Raw genomic sequence first — 17,250 nt, forward strand, 5'->3', positions numbered from 1 at the left:
AGGGGGAATTTCTTCACTCAGAGAGTGGTGAACCTGTGGAACTCATTGCCACAGAGGGCAGTGTACGCCAGCTCATTAAATATATTTAAGAGGGAATTAGATATATTTCTACGGGCAAAAGGGGTTAAGGGTTACGGAGAGAAGGCGGGGACGGGATACTGAATTAAAGGATCAGCCATGATCTCATTAAATGGCGGAGCAGGCACGAAGGGCCGAATGGCCTACTCCTGCTCCTATCTTCTATGTATCTATGTATCTTAGCACGCTTGTTTGAGATCCAACCTTCTCACCCTCTAATTGAATATGGAATTCAACCATGTTATGGTCACTCATTCCAAGGGGATCCTTTACTAGGACATTTTTAATTAATCCTGTCTCATTACACAGGACCAGATCTAAGGTTGCTTGCCCCCTGGTCGGTTCAGTTACATACTGCTCAAGAAACCCATCCCTAATACACTCAATGAACTCATCCTCAAGGCAGCCCTGCCCAATTTGATTTGTCCAATTAATATGATAGTTAAAATCCCCCATAATTATCGATGTTCCCTTATTACAAGCCTCAACTATTTCCTGATTGACACTCCGTCCAACAGAGTTGCAACTGTTCGGAGGCCTATAGACTACGCCCACTAGTGTTTTTTTCCCCTTATTATTCCTTATCTCCACCCAAACTGTTTCATTATCCTGATCTTTTGACCCAATATCATTTCTCTGTATTACAGTGGTTCCTTCTTTTATTAACATAGCCACCCCACCTCCCCTTCCTTCCTGCCTGTCCTTCCTGATCGTTAAATAACCTGGTATGTTTAATTCCCAGGCATTGTCACCCTGCAGCCATGTTTCTGTAATGGCCACAAGATCATACCCATATGTAGTTATTTGTGCCATTAACTCGTCTATTTTGTTACGAATGCTACGTGCATTCAGATAGAGAACTTTCAAAGATGTTTTGTGACACTTAGTTCCTGCTTTTGCCCTTTTTATTACAATCACCTTTTACTCCATACCTTCTGCCCCTTCCTGACACGCTCTGGTTTTTAATTTCCCCACTGCTACCTAAGTCTATGACCTTCTCTGTTGTCATTTTTATTATTTGCTCTCTAGGAACCTCCCCCCCCCCCCGACTAGTTAGTTTAAAGCCCTCTCTACAGCTCTAGTTATATGATCCACCAGGACTCTAGTCCCAGCACTGGCCAAATGAAGCCCGCCCCAACGGAACAGCTCCCTCCTGCCCCAGTACTGGTGCCAGTGTCCCAGGAAGCAAAGCCCATTTCTCCCACACCAGACTTTGAGCCATGCATTTAACTCTCTAATTTTATTTGTCCTAGCCAAATTTGCTCGTGGCTCAGGTAATAATCCAGACCCTTGAGGTTCTGTTTTTTAATTTGACCCCTAGCTGCTCATACTCCTTTAACAGAACCGGCTTCCTAGTCCTATCTACGTCGTTTGAACCAACATGGACCACGACAACTGGATCCACCCCCTCCCACTGCAAGTTTTTTTCCAGCCCAGAGGAGATGTCCTTAACCCTGGCACCGGGTAGGCAACACAGCCTTCGGGACTCTCGCTCTCGGCTGCAGAGAACTCTATCTATCCCCCTAATAATACTATCCCCTACCACTACAACATTTCTATTTACTCCCCCCTCTTGAATGGCCCCCCATTCCACAGTGCTATGGCCAGGTTGCTCATCCTCCCTGCCGTCCCTGCTCCTGTTTCCACAGGGAGTAAGAACCTCAAACCTGTTGGACAAGAGCAAGGGTTGCGGCTCCTCCAACACAACCTCCTGGATCCCCGTACCTGCCTCACTCGTAGTCATACCGTCCTGTCCCTGACCATGGGCTACATCTGAATTAATTAACTTCATAGGTGTGACCACCTCCTGAAACACAGAGTCCAGGTACTTCTCCCCCTCCCTGATGTGTCGCAGTGTCTGAAGCTCAGACTCCAGCTCATCAACACGGAGCTGGAGTTCCTGTAGCAGCAGACACTTGTCACAGACGTAATCACCGTGAGCCTCAATGGGGTCCACCGGCTCCCACATCTCACAACAGTAACACATCTCCTGCTCCATTCTATGTAATTAATTAATTTTTTTATTGTTAGTTATGGACACCCTCTGCCCGATTTTAGATGCTAGTATCCCCTTTAATTAATTGGATTTAAATTAAATCAATCCCTCTAATTACACCAGTTAAATGGTTTACCAACAGTCACTCTGCACCAGAAAGGCCTTATTAACTACAACCCACAGAGTTAAAGTTTGAAAAGAGCACCTAACACCCCATTTACCCTAACTCACACTTACCCAAACTCACAGCACTCTCTGCTGACTCGCACTCAGTAAATTGGTCCACCAGGTGCTCTATCTTGGCCTTGAATTCTTCAATCTCCATTTCCTTATCCCAACTCTCTGCTTTAACTTCCCTAAGCTTGCGGGTACCTAACCACAAACAGATCAGTGGCGTGGTAAAAAGAAAACCAATAACTGCTGCTCTCTCCAGACCCAGTCTGCTACATCGCATACTGTCGCCGACGGTCCTTCCGCGGTCGCCATTCTGTAAGGGGGGGTTTTGGTCTGGGGTTTTTTGCCTGGTCAGTCAGCTGTGTGTCTGAGCTGTTCCAGCCCCGTGCGGTTTGAATCATTTCCCCTTTGGTTCTGACCGCCGGACTTATTTCAGTAGCAATATAGACAAAACGAGACCAGTGGTTTGGTGCAAAGAAAACCAATGTTTTATTGAAATAAAGAATAAATTGCTGTACAGTGAAAATAATTATGAATACAGCACACTTTTACTTAACGGGGAGGGGAAAAAAGATAGACACGTCAAGGGAAAATTGACTAAAATGACAATTTAACAAAATTCCCCTTTAGTTCCCCCTTATACCTATCTAGGTTGCCTTGTAATGGGCCAGAAAGTTTATGCTCACCAGTCTATGATGTTGAAATGCCTGCTCCGTGCCCTGCGGTCTGCCTTGGATTTTTCACTGCCTGAAGTAGAGATACCCCAGTAATTCAAAAGTAACTGCAGGTATTCCACTTCTTTGGGCGGGCTGTGACGATCCTCTTGAAGGCAGGGCACCAGAGGTGAGGCGGTAGAGAGAGAGAATGGCTTCCTGAGGGGCTACCTTTATACCCCATTGGGAGCCCTTATCTTCGCGCCCAAATCTGGACGTATCTGGGTTACACAAAAGGGACCGATCTGGCCCCATTGACCGTAATGGGTTTGAATGCGGCTTTAATGCGTTTCCCATTCATTTAACTGGTTTGTGAATGGAGCTGTCCCAGTTTGAAATGTCCCGCTGGTTTCTTGAGTGCTAGGTAAACAGTACTTGAGTGCTAGTGTAAACAATCCTTTGTCCTGTGGTTACAGCCCAACCGCAACTTGATTGACAGCAACCACTTAAGCCCTTGAGTCAACACCGCTGAGGGCTTGTGTAAACAGAGTCCTTTGTTCCGTGTTGAAACTTCCTAACCACAGTTGATTGACAGTTTCAAGTACTTAAGTACTCAGAAGCTGTTTTTTTTTTCTTCAATCCTTTCATCAGCCAGTGCTGGGAGATCCTCCTTTCATATTCATACAGGCTGCCTTTCTCTTTTGCCACGGGGCTGGCTACAGACATCTTTGATGTCCTGGGTTTTTAAAGTACATTCCAACCAGGTTTTCTTTAATCAAATAATCTTCGGGGGCTGCCGAAATTTTGTGAACCTTACATATTGGACATCGGGCACGCAGCCTGACATCACAGAGACAGTGGGGTAGCCGAGAGAGGAGATGTCAGCGGTAAACATCGCTGGGCCTATGACGATAACGCTAAGCAATAGCATGTAGATAAGGAAAAGGAGTGGGCCAAGGATAGATCCTTGTGAGACTCCAGAGGTAATGGTGCAGGGGTCAAATGGGAAGCTATTGCTGAAGATGCACTTGCTACGATTGGATAGGTACAAGATAGCTGATCAAGAGAGGAGAAGTAATGGAGGAGGATGATGTGGTCAACCAGGTCAAAGGTTGCAGAGAGGACAAGGCGAGAATATACATCATGTTCACAATCACAGAGGATGTAATTTTTTGATTCTGATTAGGGCTGTGGAAGGGGCGGAAACCTGATTGGAGAGATTCTAACACAGATTTGCAGGAAAGATGGGGTATGGTTTTGGGAGGTGACAAAACGTTCAAGACCTTTAAATTTTAAACTTGGAGCATGAATTTGGAGATTGAGCTAAAATGCAACCCACTATTAGAGGCTGGGATCTGAAGCAGTGGAGGACAGGAAGAGGGGAAAGGGCAAAGAACAACCATGGATGGCCATGAAGAGAGTTGCAAAGGTGCGGGAGAGTGAGACAGCTCCTACAAAGAACCGGTACAGGCACGATGGGCCGAATGGCCTCATGTTTGTGCTGTAAGATTTTATAGATGTGTTTTTAATTGCTCGTGGAAACAGGGCCGGTGGGGTGGGTGTTGGTGGGCAGTTAAAATGAGGCCAGTCACTTGCCCCCTCTGGACCCATCGCCTTCCTGCTGCATCCTGATCTTAACCTGCTCTATTGAGCAGATGAACAAGACTCCCACAGGAAGGTGGCAGGGATCTACTTTAAATGTGCAGGTGATGCTATCGGGACCCGATCTGCATTTTTAGTCGGAGGCCGAGAGCGGGGTGGGGGGGAGAGAAATGATAGCTTCCTCATCAGGTCTAACCTGATGAAAGGGGGATCGTGGGCCAGAAGAAGCCTGAGGTTTCCTTGCGGGCCAGGGGGAGTGCTCCTATGGGCCTCCACAAGTAAGCCTTGGACCTCCTTTGGCCCGGGCTTCCTCCCTGGTCCCACCCCACAGCGCAGCCAGAACTCCCCACTCCTGATCTCTCTACCGCTCTCTCCTCCTTTAAAAGGCTCATTGTCTGTCCTGATAGCTCCTACTCATAGAAGATTACGGCACAGAAGGAGGCCATTCAGCCCATCGTGTCCGTGCCGGCCGACAAAGAGCCACCCAGCCTAATCCCACTTTCCAGCTCTTGGTCCGTAGCCCTGTAGGTTACGGCACTTCAAGTGCACATCCAAGTACTTTTTACATGCGATGAGGGTTTCTGCCTCTCCCACCCTTCCAGGCAGTGAGTTCCAGACCCCCACCACCCTCTGGGTGAAAAAAGTTCTCCTCAAATCCCCTCTAATCCTTCTACCAATTACTTTCAATCTATGCCCCCTGGTTATTGACCTCTCTGCTAAGGGAAATTGGCCCCCCTTATCCACTCAATCTCAGCCCCTCATAATGTGGCTCGGTGTTAAATGTTGTTTGATAACCACTACTGTGAAGCACCTTGAGACGTTTTACTACGTTAAAGGTGTTATATAAATGCAAGTTGTTGTTGTCGATTACTTCCACAAGCCTCCCCCCCAGCCCCCCAGCCCCCACCCGCCCCCACCCCCCTCAACTGCCTGGCAGGGGCTATTCCTATGGGTCCCCGACTGGGGCCTCCTGCTCCCGCCCATCGGCCAGGTAGTGGCCAGGATCAGCTGGGAGTCGAAGAAAGTTTATTCAAATGATGGCATGGCCTTGAAGCTCGGGCCTGGCCTCCGCGCGCCCGGACTCTCCAACCCCCTCCCCCGGGAGTGCTGCCCACTGGGGAAAATCAAGGGAGATGGGGCTCGAGCAGCAAAGTGGAATTGAGGCCGAAGATCAGCCATAATCTTATTGAATGGCAGCGCAGGCTTGAAGGGACATATGGCTGACTCGTGCTCCTAATTCCTGTGTTCTTATGATCTTCTGTTCTTTAAACTCGGGGCCTATGATTCTACGATCAAATTCAATGACTCAATAGCTGTATCAATACAGGACCCGCACTCTGGTTAATGCAGCAATGGTTAGAATGCAGTTGGATTTTTATAACAAATTAGCAGCTTTCCTAAGTGAATTCAATTTCATAGGGCTGGATTTTGCCAATGGGGAGCTTTTGGAGGCGGGACTCCCACTTGTCGGGTTTCAGTCCCGCCTCCATCGACTTCTGGCCAACCCACGCTATTTTCCCTTGATTGACCTTGTTAAGCCCGCCCTGTGGGCTGAGCAGGCCAATTAAGGGAAAGCCGGTTACAGAGAACGTCAGCGAGTGATGTTTCATCTGTCAAAATTTTTTGACAGATGAATTGTCATCGTTTGACAGCTCTGTGAAGCTGTCAAACACTGACATTCTATGTAGTTTGATGAGTTCTTGAATTCAAGACTCATCAAACCTCTTTCTTTTGCAGCAATTAGATGGTTGTTGCATTGGAGAATGCAGCGGCCATTCTGTCATCTCTGCCGCGGAGGTGCGAGACTCTCCGCATACCCACCGACTGAAGCCTGCAGGAAGAAGCAAAGGTAAGTAAACTTTTACTAACACTTTCCACTTACCTCACATACTCACCTCTCCACACTTGCACCCATCACTTACCTTCACAGCGAACTTTTGCACCCCTCCGACCCCCACAGACCCACTGCTCGCCTCGGTGACCCTGGTGGGGTTTGCAGCCTTCGGGAAGCCCACATTTGTGTGGGTAAAATGAGGATAATCCTCTTATCTGCCTGTTAACTGCCTGCGGGTTGGTGGCGGGTTGGGTGCCCGCCCCCAGACTCTGCCATTTTCCCGGCAGTCTCGCCTCCAAAACCCGCCTCCCCAGAGCTGGCAAGATTGTGCCCATAAGTTGCCATAGTGAGCGTTGAGCACATGAACTCTGGATTATCCCGTCCAGTAGCATAAACCATTAGGCTACCATGTTTTTAATGGACCGCAGCAGAATGGTTTCCCTCCAATTTTTGTAATGAGGCTAAGTAAAGATACAAGGATGGAAAAAGGTTCTTCCGTTTCATGTAAATTCTGAGTGCGACGGAACAATTTTATTTTTAAAACTGTTTTTAATGCAGGCATGTCCCTGCACATAAACAACTTCAGATGAAATTGCAGTGGAATTGCTGCTATCAACTGCTGGCTGTAGCCTTTCCGCTCTCGTCTTTCATTATATTCATGATGATAATTTTGCACTTTGAGTGTAATGGAATCTGTGCTAATTTACTGCGAGCTGCACACCAAATTTAGCCCCAAGGGGAAAGCTCTTATCGACATATTCTTTAATCAAACATAAGAATTCAACTTTCTGCCGCCTGTACGAAAGAGCTCACTGCCTCCGTGTTACTGCTTTACAAAAATGGATCTTTCTTCTTTCAAAAAAAACCCCAAATATTTTTAACGCGGCGTTGAGACTTAGCTTAGCTTGACTTGGTCGGCACCTAAGTAATGATAGAAACGTAGAAAAATAGGAGCAGGAGTCGGCCATTCGGACCTTCGAGCCTGCTCCACCATTCAATGTGATCATGGCTGATCCTCTATCTCAGTACCATATTTCCGCTCTCTCCCCATACCCCTTGATGCCTTTTGTGTCTAGAAATCTATCTATCTCCTTCTTAAATATATTCAGTGACTTGGCCTCCACAGCCTTCTGTGGTAGAGAATTCCACAGGGTCACCACCCTCTGAGTGAAGAAATTTCTCCTCATCTCAGTCCTAAATGCCCTACCCCATATCCTGAGACTGTGACCCCTCATTCTAGACCTCCCCAGCCAGGGGGAAACATCCTCCCTGCATCCAGTCTGTCTAGCCCTGTCAGAATTTTATACGTTTCAATGAGATCCCCTCTCATTCTTCTAAACTCTACTGAATATAGGCCTAGTCGACCCAATCTCTCCTCATACGACAGTCCTGCCATCCCAGGAATCAGTCTGGTGAACCTTCGCTGCACTCTGCTGCCTGACCTATATTGGGCTTCTGTTCTGGCAACACCTTGATTTAAAAAATCTCATCCTTGTTTTATTTAAATCCCTCCATGGCCTTGCCCCTCCCTATCAACAACAACAACAGCTTGTATTTATATAGCGCCTTTAACATAGTAAAACGTCCCAAGGCGCTGCACAGGAATATTTTAAGACAAAAAATTTGACACCGATCCACATAAAGAGAAATTAGGGCAGGTGACCAAAAGCTTGGTCAAAGAGGGTGGTTTTAAGGAGCGCCTTAAAGGAGGAAAGAGAGGTAGCGCGGCGGAGAGGTTTAGGGAGGGAATTCCAGAGCTTAGGGCCCAGGCAACAGAAGGCACGGCCATCAAAGGTTGAGCGATTATAATCAGGGATGCTCAAGAGGGCAGAATTGGAGGAGCGCAGGTATCCCGGGGGTTGTGGGGCTGAAGAAGATTACAGAGATAGGAAGGGGCGAGACCATGGAGAGATTTGAAAACAGAGAGTGTGAATTTTGAAATCGAGGCGCCACTTAACCGGGAGCCAATGTAGGTCAACGAGCACAGGGGTGATGGGCGAACGGGACTTGGTGCGAGTTAGGACACGGGCAGCCGAATTTTGGATGACCTCAAGTTTACGTAGGGTGGAATGTGGAAGGCCAGCCAGGAGTGTGTTGGAATAGTCAAGTCTAGAGGTAACAAAAGCATGGATGAGGGTTTCGGGAGCAGATGAGTCAGGCAAGGGTGGAGACGGGCGATGTTATGTGGGTGGAAGTAGGCGGTCTTTGTGATCTAGAGTATAAAATTGTGATTTAGTGTATAAAATTACGAGGGGCCCAGATAGAGTGGATAGGAAGGACCTATTTCCCTTAGCAGAGGGGTCAATAACCAGGGGGCATAGATTTAAAGTAATTGGTCGGAGGTTTAGAGGGGAGTTGAGGAGAAATTCTTTCACCCAGAGGGTGGTGGGGGTCTGGAACTCTCTGCCTGGAAGGGTGGTAGAGGCAGAAACCCTCACCACATTTAAAAAGTACTTGGATATGCACTTGAAGTGCCGTAACCTACAGGGCTACGGACCAAGTGCTGGAAAGTGGGATTAGGCTGGATAGCTCTTTGTCGGCCGGCATGGACAAGATGGGCTGGATGGCCTCCTTCTGTGCTGTAAAATTCTATTCTATTCTATGACCTCCTCTAGCCCTTACAACCCTCCTAAATATCAGCGCAACTCGAATTCTGACTTCTTGCGCATCCCCGATTTACATCGCTCCGCCATTGGCGGCCATGCCTTCAGCTGCCTGGGCCCTGAGCTCTGGAATTCCCTCCCTAAACCTCTCCACTTCCCTCTCCTCCTTTAAAGACGCTCCTTAAATCCTACCTCCTTGACCAACTTTTAGCTGTCCGTCCTAATATCTCCTTACGTGGCTCTGTCTGGTAATCGCACCAGTGACGCGCTTTGGGATGTTTTAGTACATTGAAGGCGCTACACAAGGGCATGTTGTTGTTGTCAAATAGATCGGACCCAATGGCGCAATGCAGTATCGATACCAGACCCTCGCTCTGTTTATCTGATTCGAATACAGCTCAGGAGCCTGTCCGTGCCCACCTGCCCCTTCACCTGTGGCTTTCCGCAGGCTTGACTGTGGGGGGGGGGTGGGGGGGAGAGGGGGGTGGTGAAATGCGCCTTGGGCGGCGGTACAGAACAGGCGACGGCGCACCGGGAACCCGCTCCACACCCCGCCCGATTTCCTTCTCTACATACAGTAAGCTCTTTCGTATCCGGCACCGACGGGACCGGGATGGTGCCGGTCGATTAAAAATTCCGGACAACAGAGAGGCCGGCAAATTTTAACACAAAAAAAATAAAAGCCCAATGACTAACTCGGCCACCGCGGGAAACTCAGACTGGGAAAAACGAAAAATGGATGGATTCAGCAAGATTACCGGTTATCTGTTTTGCCGGCTATTAAAGAATTCCGGTTGATTAGGTGCCATTTAAATGAGAGTTTACTGTACATTATCAATGGGGGAAAAAAATCTGGCAAAATGTGTGCAAATCGGGCTGGCAATTCGCTGTCTCCAGTTTTGCGTTGCCTCCCCTAGTCGATTTTCACCCCCGGTCCAGTATGCTTTTTGGGGGGGCACCCTTCAGCATCAATTGGGATTTAATGCTTCCTCGCCCTCTGGTAAAAATAAAGAGAGAATCTGAGAGAAACTATTAGGATGCAGGATCGGCTGCGCTTTCGTATTGCAAGTGAAACAGTGCAGAACTACTGGTCCTAAAAGCCTATAAATGACACTATGAAATATTCATGTCCAAACACTCAACACATTCTGATTAAATTACTTCTTCCGTTATTTCAACTGTGCGCGAAACCCGTTTAAAATGTCAGGAGCCGATTTTCACAGCCTCCGCCAAGCGAGAACATGGCGTTCGCGCTCCGAAAGTCGCAGGCGAAAGCTTAGCGCCCATGTTCCCGCTTCCGCTCTGCCCAGCCACCATTTTGTTTGGGGCCTTCAGCAAGGGCTGCCCCGGGCAACCTGCCTGTTTCAGGCAGGGAGCCGACTTGTAATCGGCAAAAATCAGGGTCCGAGGACATAATACTGAGGCAGCAATGGGCGGGGAGAGTGCGCCGGGCGGATTTTTGTTTGATAATGCTCCTGTGGAGCACCTTGGGACATTTTACAACGCTGAAGGCGCTGTATAAATGAAAGTTGTTGTTGTTGTTGGCACAAGGCAAGAGAACTGGTGGATCTTAAAGTGACCACTGCAGGTCTCTCACACACACACACCAACAGGAAAGGTATGTTTCATACTTAAAGATTGCTTCTCCTAGCCCCACAAAATCTTCCCACCTCCTGGCCTTTCCCCCACCCCTGCTCGCCCCGTCCCTGCTCCCCCACCCCCCCACCCCACCCCCAGCCTTGAACTCATTACTTCCGCCTCGGCTCCATGTAGAAGCTGCCGGATTTCCCCAATCACCCCCCCCACCCCACGTCCCTGAACGGCAAGCTGCTGATGAAACACTCACAGCTTGCCATGAGTGTTAAAATGAGGCCTGACCGTTAAATGGCGGTACAGGCTCGAGGGGCTGAATGGCCTGCTCCTGTTGTTATGTTCCTGCCTATGTTCCTACACCGAGAGCGCACCTCCCGCCACCTTATCTGATGTCCAGCCAACGTTCAAATGGGCCCTTTAGTTCAAGCTTATGGGCCCTTTAGTTCAAGCTTATATATTGCCATTCCAGAACACAGTTTATTTTCTCTTCCAACGAAGCAAATAACTGACTTTCCTTCTTAATGCTAACTTCCTGATTTTTTTAATCTAGCTCAGACCGAGGAGATGAAGATCTCTTCTCTGATGGAGATTCCATGGTAGCATTGCACTAGAATATAGGTCTTTAGCTTCTAGACCAAGCCTTCAATCCCATCCAGAGATAGCTGGATAAATCTTGTAGCTTAGATGGGGACTGGGCTGTCCTAGTCAGATTTGCCGCTAAACCATTGTTCGGGCCCAGGTTTTGAATCCATCACCGTCAGAGAAGACAGTGGCTTGTGTTTCAAAACTGAGTCGTGATCCAGCCCAGAGAGAAGGAGGAAGGTTCCTCAAAGACAGCAACAGGATGATACAGTGTGCGAGCACACTGAGGCTCGGGGGGGTAGCGCTCCCGCCTCTGACTCAGAAAGTTGTGTTCCTGTGAGTTTAAGTCCTGCTCAGGAGACTTGAGCACATAATCCAGGCTGACGCTCCAGTGCAGTACTGAGGGAGCGCTGTAATGTCGGAGGTGCCGTGTTTCGGAGGTGAGACGTTACTTGGACATGCTTGAACATATTAGCATCGAGAGGGAGGAGGTGCTAGCGGTTTTTGCAGGCCAAAAAGTGGATAAATCCCCAGGCCCGGACGAGATGTATCCCAGGCTGCTGTGGGAGGCAAAGGAGGAGATTGCAGGGGCTCTGACACAAATTTTCAGAACCTCTCTGGCCACAGGGGATGTACCAGAGGACTGGAGAACAGCTAATGTAGTACCATTACACAAGAAGGGTAGCAGGGATAAACCAGGGAATTACAGGCCAGTGAGCCTAACATCTGTGGTAGGGAAATTATTGGAAAAAGTTCTGAGGGACAAAATTAGTCTCCACTTGGAGAGGCAAGGATTAATCGGGGATAGTCAGCATGGCTTTGTCAAGGGTAAATCATGTCTGACAAATCTGATTGAATTTTTCGAGGGGGTGACTAGGGGGGTGGATGAGGGAAATGCTGTGGATGTGGTTTACATGGACTTCAGTAAAGCTTTTGACAAAGTCCCGCATAGGAGACTGGTCAAGAAGGTAAGAGCCCATGGGATCCAGGGTGCCTTGGCGCGTTGAACCCTAAACTGGCTGAGTGGCAGGAGGCAGAGGGTGATGGTCGAAGGTTGCTTTTGTGACTGGAAGCCTGTGTCCAGTGGGGTACCTCAGGGATCGGTGCTGGGTCCCTTGTTGTTTGTGATCTACATAAATGATTTGGATGAGAATGTAAAAGGTATGATCAGTAAGTTCGCAGATGACACGAAAATTGGTGGGGTGGTAAATTGCGAGGAGGAAAGCCTCAGGCTACAGGACGATATAAACGGGTTGGTCAGATGGGCGGAAAAGTGGCAAATGGAATTTAACCCTGAAAAGTGCGAGGTGATGCATTTTGGACGGACAAATAAGGCAAGGGAATACACAATGAGTGGTAAGACCCTAGGAAGTACAGAGGGTCAGAGGGACCTTGGTGTACATGTACATAGATCCCTGAAGGCAGCGGAACAGGTAGATAAGGTGGTTAAAAAGGCATATGGGACACTTGCCTTCATTAGCCGAGGCATAGAATATAAGAGCAGGGAGGTTATGATGGAGCTGTACAAAACGCTGGTGAGGCCACAGCTGGAGTACTGTGTGCAGTTCTGGTCACCTCACTATAGGAAGGATGTGATTGCTTTGGAGAGGGTGCAGAGAAGATTCACCAGGCTGTTACCTGGGATGGAGCGCCTCAGCTATGAAGAAAGACTAAACAGGCTGGGGTTGTTTTCCTTGGAGCAAAGAAGGCTGAGGGGGGACCTGATTGAGGTGTACAAAATGATGAGGGGCATAGATAGGGTAGATAAAGAGGAACTTTTCCCCTTAGTAGGGGGGTCAATAACAAGGGGGCATAGATTCAGGGTAAGGGGCAGGAGATTTAGAGGGGATTTGAGGAGGAACTTTTTCACCCAGAGGGTGGTTGGAATCTGGAACTCACTGCCTGAAAGGGTGGTAGAGGCAGGAACCCTCACAACATTCAAGAAGCATTTGGATGAGCACTTGAAATGCCATTGCATACAAGGCTATGGACCAAATGCTGGAAAATGGGATTAGACTGGACAGGGATGGATGGGCGGCGCAGACACGATGGGCCGAAGGGCCTCTTTCAGTGCTGTAAAACTCTATGACTCTATGACTCTATGACTCCTCAACCAACATCACTAAAACAGAATACCTGGTCGTTATCTCAATGCTGTTTTGTGCGAGCTTGCTGTGTGTAAATTGGCTGCCGCGTTTCCTACATTACAACAGTGACTACACTTCAAACGTAATTCATTGGCTGTAAAGTGCTTTGAGACGTCCTGGGGTCATGAAAGGTGCTAAAGAAATAGAAGTCTGTCCTTTTCTTCCCTTTAATCTTTGACTTCAGAGCCATCGCGGAAAGATGGAAGAGTCACTTGGTCATGACATCAATTAAACACTAATGTTCCCTCAACGAAGATTGAGTGATATGGTGCATTAAACAGGCGGGGCGATTTTAACCCTACCCGCCTGATAACCTACCCAACGATGAATCCCTCCACCTTAAACAATAACCTTCTCTTCTGAACAGGTGACAAGGACGCCCGCCTGAAGCCGACGGGGTCCTTCTTTAAAGTTGCAGAGCGGATTCCAATGGAGCCATCTGGCCAAGACTGCGATTTCAAACGGTCACCTGAGCGGGAAGGCCGCTGGGCTTTGCCCGCCAGGTGAAGACAGGGGCGGGGTGGGGGGAAGAGCATCCAGAACCACAAGAGGCCCAAACAGGTAAGGTTTTTTTTATCATTGTGAGACCAGAAACAAAAGGAAAGGACTTGCATTTATATAGCGCCTTTCACGACCTCAGGATGCCCCAACGCGCTTTACAGCCAATGAAGTAATTTTTGAAGTGTAGTCACTGTTGTAATGTAGGAAGCTCGGCAGCCAAATTACGCACAGCAAGCTCCCACTAACAGCAATGTGATTCCCTGACCAGATGATCTGTTTTAGTGGTGTTAGTTGAGGGATAAATGTTGGCCAAGTATTGGGGAGAACTCGTCTTCGAATAGCGCCGTGGGATTCCTAAGTCCACCTAAGAGGTAGTTTAGCGTCTGCTGCAAAAGACGATAGCGCAGCACTCTCTCAGTACCGCACCGGAGTGTCAATGTTGGGGAGTGGGGCTTGAACCCACAGCTTTCTGACTCAGAGGTGAGAGTGTATGGCCCACACAGCCACGGCTGACACCCGAGCCTGTCACTGGGCATTTAGTCACTCAACCTGTACAAAAAGCTGAAAGAATTATCTCCCTGACATTTCAATACTTGTGAAGCCTCCACGATTATGTAAACCATATGCAAAGGGCCTAACACCAGTTTCAGACATGGACACTGCATGATGATTTTTTTGTTCTTTCCCGATATGACGGACGGTGCTCTTTAGGCCAGAAATGCGCACGCGCTTCCTGCCCTACCATAGTGGAGCTTCATTACGCCCGTTAGCGCCCAAAAAACTGGAGCAGCTTTGAGTCATTGAGTGTATTCAAGACAGAGATCGATAGGTTTTTGGGCACTAGGGGAATCAAAGAATATGGGGATGGGGCAGGAAAGTGGAGTTGAGGTTGAAGATCAGCCATGATCTTATTGAATGGCGGAGCAGGCTCGAGGAGCCATATGGTCTATTCTGGCTCCTAATTCCTATGTTTCTTACTACAGTTATACAGGGCCTTGGTGAGACCACACCTGGAGTACTGTGTGCAGTTTTGGTCTCCTTACCGAAGAAAGGATATACTTGCCATAGAGGGAGTACAGCGAAGGTTCACCAGGCTGATTCCTGGGATGGCAGGACTGTCGTATGAGGAAAGATTGGGTCAACTAGGCCTGTATTCACTAGAGTTTAGCAGAATGAGAGGAGATCTCATTGAAACGTATAAAATTCTGACAGGGCTAGACAGACTGGATGCAGGGAGGATATTTCCCCTGGCTGGGGGGGTCTAGAATGAGGGGTCACAGTCTCAGGATACGGGGTAGGGCATTTAGGACTGAGATGAGGAGAAATCTCTTCATTCAGAGGGTGGGGAACCTGTGGAATTCTCTATCACAGAAGGCTGTGGAGGCCAAGTCACTGAATATATTTAAGAAGGAGATAGATAGATTTATAGACACAAAAGGCATCAAGGGGTATGGGGGGAGAGCGGAAATATGGTATTGAGATACAGGATCAGCCATGATCATATTGAATGGCGGAGCAGGCTCGAAGGGCCCAATGGCCGACTCCTGCTCCTATTTTTCTATGTTGCTTATGAATTTATAGCAAATTTTGTTTCTTCCCAGTAAACTGTCAATTACAGGTTGCACATACAGATTGGCATTTCTTCTCCTGGCTAAGTTGGCCAGTATTGCTCCATCTCACCCACTGTTGCTCATGAGTTACCTGATTAGCCCATGTCCACCACTGCCTCATGAAGTATCATCCGTACCAATTTTAACTGACTGTCACTCTCACCTCGAACTCAGAAGGCTGCGGGCTCGGACACCGCTTCAGGAGATAACAACATCACCCGGGCTGATCTTCCCGTCCAGTACTGGGAGACTGAAGGAGGATTCTGTCCACTGCTTTAGTTCTGGCGGGGGGGAGGTGCAGATTCCATGACACTATTCGAAGAAGGAGGGCAGCGAGTTCTCCTCGTGCCCGGGCTAACGTTCTTTCTTCAACCAAAATCAACAAAGGTAAGTTAGTCGTCACTGTTTTTGGGATCTCACTGTGTCCAAAAAGAGTCTAGACTTTGCCTACATGAGATCAGCCCCACTTCAAAGTAATTCATAGCACGTGAGGTGGTTTTTTCGAACTAATAGGGTCCTAATAAATAAATAGAGTCATAGAGTTATACAGCACAGAAAGAGGCCCTTCGGCCCATCGTGTCTGCGCCAGCCAGGGGAGCAGGTGGTTCACAAGCGTCCCTGGGATCACCAATCAGAAAGGGGGATTGCTGTGATGCTTCTGGGGATTCCATTTACGTACGGAATCCCCATGAGCATTAAAGGAATCCCCTAAAAAACACACTTTCACAACACTGAAATAAAAATAAACAATCACATGTTCAAAATTAATTAAAAGACCCTTTCATTAAGCATTTAAAATTAAAATGTAATTTTTTGACAAATAATCGCAAACGTTTTAAAACGGGCCCAAATTTACCTAAACTAATTTTAAATGTATGTGTGTGTTTTAATCATTTAAAAAAAATTATTTTAACCTTTATGCTGGTAAAAGAAAGCCTTCTTGCCATGGAGGGAGTGCAGCGTAGATTCACCAAACTGATACCTGGGATGGCAGGATTGAATTATGAAGTGAGATTGGGTCGATTAGGCTTATATTCGCTAGAGTTTAGAAGAATGAGAGGGGATCTCATTGAAACATATAAAATTCTAACAGGACTAGACAGACTAGATGCAGGAAGGATGTTCCCGATGGCGGGGGAGTCCAGAACCAGGGGTCACAGTCTAAGGATAAGGGGTAAGCCATTTAGGACAGAGATGAGGAGGAATTTCTTCACCCAGAGAGTGGTGAACCTATGGAATTCTCTGCCACAGAAGGCAGTAGAGGCCAATTCATTAAATATATTCAAGAAGGAGTTAGATATATTTCTTAAGGCTAAATGGATCAAGGGATATGGGGAGAAAGCAGGGACAGGGTACTGAATTTGGATGATCAACCATGATCTCATTAAATGGCAGAACAGGCTCGAGGGGCCAAATGGCCTACTCCTGCTCCTATCTTCTATGTTTCTATGTTTCTATGTTAGGGTTTCCTGGGCATTCGCTGGGCAGTAGTTGGGGAAACAACCCCAACCCTGCGCCAGCGAAAGTGGTTTTGCCGCGGATGCAGAGGATCTGTCAGTGCGAAACTCGACAGACCGCGAGTTCCGGGTTTTCGCACATGCGCAGCGCCTACGGAAACCCGGAACTTGCGGGGCCTTTCTGAACGCTTCTGCCAGCGTACGTCATCGGAAGCACCGGAACTTCACGCCCCCCCCCCCACGAATCCTAGAATGCCGGAATGTGAAGGGACAAGGTCGAGCCATAGCATTCCAATGTTAGCAGCAACAGCAGCAATCTGCATTAGTATCGCCTCTATAGCGTCGTCAAACGTCCCGAGGCTGCTGCGCAGGAGGAGCGTTATCAGGCAAATATCGACACCGAGTCAAAGAGGGAGGCAT

This window comes from Somniosus microcephalus, chromosome 8 (genome assembly GCF_052327205.1).
Source record: "Somniosus microcephalus isolate GS21.2 chromosome 8, FLI_Smic_1.0, whole genome shotgun sequence".
Classification (NCBI taxonomy): domain Eukaryota; kingdom Metazoa; phylum Chordata; class Chondrichthyes; order Squaliformes; family Somniosidae; genus Somniosus; species Somniosus microcephalus.